This window comes from Myotis myotis, unplaced genomic scaffold (assembly GCF_014108235.1).
Source record: "Myotis myotis isolate mMyoMyo1 unplaced genomic scaffold, mMyoMyo1.p scaffold_m19_p_15, whole genome shotgun sequence".
NCBI lineage: Eukaryota > Metazoa > Chordata > Mammalia > Chiroptera > Vespertilionidae > Myotis > Myotis myotis.
Genome location: NW_023416319.1, coordinates 14,794,830 through 14,797,335, shown reverse-complemented (window position 1 = coordinate 14,797,335; position 2,506 = coordinate 14,794,830).

The window sequence follows — 2,506 nt, the reverse complement described above, 5'->3', positions numbered from 1 at the left end:
GGGACCATCCTAGTGATCTGATCCTTGCTCTTTCCCTTTTAACCTTTCAGGCATGTCGTAGCTTTGTCCACTGCCATAGCTTTGTCCAATAGCTGTGTAGAGGCCACACTGGTCCTACAGGATTGTTAAAATACCCTCCAAGGCCATGGGCCACCTATCCTGCGTCCCTAAGGATGCAGCCCTATTATAATGGAACCGTTTCCTTGGCAGCCTCTCTCTGTCACACTCAAAGCTAAAGACAGTGCAGGGCCTGGTCTCCCAGGGAAAGGCCAGGGCAGCAGTGGGGTATTTCATGCTCTGAGGTGCAAACGCCTTTCAGCTGAACAAGCCACTTAAATAATGGCGTGATCTATCTGCTGCTCCCCCTTCGGTGTTCCAGACAGATAAAGATAAACTAGCCGAGGTGATTGTGGAGATGGAGCGTCGCTGGCAAATGATCTGAGCACAAAGACCATTTCCAGAGGCAGGCGGAGTGGAGTTCCGGTCATTTTTCTTAAATCATGTTTGAAGTGGCACAGTCTGCAAACCAATTCAGCAGGAGTGCCTCTCGGAGGGCCCGGGGCCACCTGAACTTTGGAAAGAGTGAAGCCCAGCAAAGCTCACAGGTGGCACAGAAATGAAGCTATCCCCCAGATAGTGGGGAGGGGAGCAGGGTGGTCACCCCTGGGGAATTCGCACAGCGCTGGGTGCCGAGTGTTGAGGTGTAATGATTGGTGAATCCAGCAGAGCTGCCATCTGGGCTTGGCTTAATTCCAGGCCTGGGAAGCGATTGCACAGATCTGGGTGGCGTCAGCAGGCTCCCCAGGAGATTTCCTCAGTCATAATTTGGTTTGTTTGGGGACATTGAGGCAGTGGGTCTAGGAACCAGGACTGTTTGAATGTGCTGGCAGCTCTGTGCATGGGGAAGCAGGTGGGGACTTCCCTTGACTCACTCTCCACCTGCTAATGAAGGAGGTAATGGGCTCTGACGGTAAAATGACAACATCTTATGGAACACTTTGCAGCCATTGAAAACCATATTGTAGAAAATGAATGACTTGGGGGAAGTTTCATGATAGATTGCTAAGGGAAAATAGCAGTCTACAAAACAACACACAGGTATGTTCCCAGATCTTGTTTAAAAAATGACATATATGCACACGTAGGTGCAACGAAAAAGATAAAGAGACAGATAAAATGTTATTAATTTTTTTTTTAACCTTTCAATCTTTATGTTTTCCAAATTTTCTACAATGGGCATGCATTTCTTTTGTAATGAGCAAAAGAGATATTAAAATCATATCTTACTTACATGTATAAAGTATTTATAGATTCCAATGTTTTTTATGTACATACTTTTGTTTGACCTGCATAACAGTCTGTGAATTAAGTAGAACAATTATTCCCATTTCACAGATGAAGAAACTAAGGCTCAGAGCAAATCAGTGACTTGAATAATGCGTTGCCTGGCTTGTAAATCACTGAGCCTAGGCTAGAGCCAAAATCTTGTCTATTTTGGTTTTAAAGTTTCCCCCTCCACTGTATATTAGGGATTTTGAGACAAGCCAGTCAGCAGTATCTGCCACTTCATTATTGCAACCCTAACTCATCACCTCCCTAGGAATGCCTACCCTGATCCTCTGGTTGAGACCAATTCCTTTGTTACAAACTCTCAGAACTGAGTTTATTCTTTTCTATGCTGTTCCATACAATAGCCACCAGCTACCTGTAGCTATTTAAATTTGAATAGAAGATTAAAAAAATTATACCGTATCCACCTCTATCCGTCATCACTTAAAGGTCCTGGCAGGGCTGTTCTGGATCGCTTATCTCCCTGATGACTACACATTGATTTGTTCCGTTATTTTTGGAAACATGTATGTTTCTGGCAGTAAATTATAAAGCACAAGGATCTGATTTGCTTCCCTTTGTGCACCAGGCTTCTCAGTCTGGGCCCCCTCACTAAGCTCCCTCCAAATACTCTCTCTTTGTCCCTATCCATCTAGTTATCCCACATCTTTTTCTATTTCTGTATATCCTATTTCCTCTTGCCACCGAGTCCGCACAATGCCGTTCCCTAATGCCTGTGCCCTAAATCACTGAGCTGAAGCCCGATGAGAGGGTGCTGCATTTCTCAGGTGGGTTGGCGCAGGAAAAAAAAGATTGAGAACCACTTAGGTTGAGAAGTTGGCTCAGAACTTGGAGAATCCCTCCACCTTGAACTGACATTAGTCGGGGACATGACATTTACTCATGAAACCATTCAAGAATGTTTCAGAGCAGGACACAAGCCAGTGCTGTGTTTGGTGGCTCGGACTGTGTGTGAGACCAGGCCGGGTAGACGAACGAGAAGGAGGGGTGAGTGACTTTGGGCAAGCAGGGTGATGGGACATGAGGACCAAGGTAAAGTTGGTCCAGAGCTTGAGAGTTGGGCAGAAAGTGAGTTAGTTTTTTGCATGTTCTAGGAAGGGCTTCAGCCAGACATCACTGATTTGTCATGGAGTTATTGAGCACCTACTGTGTTTCA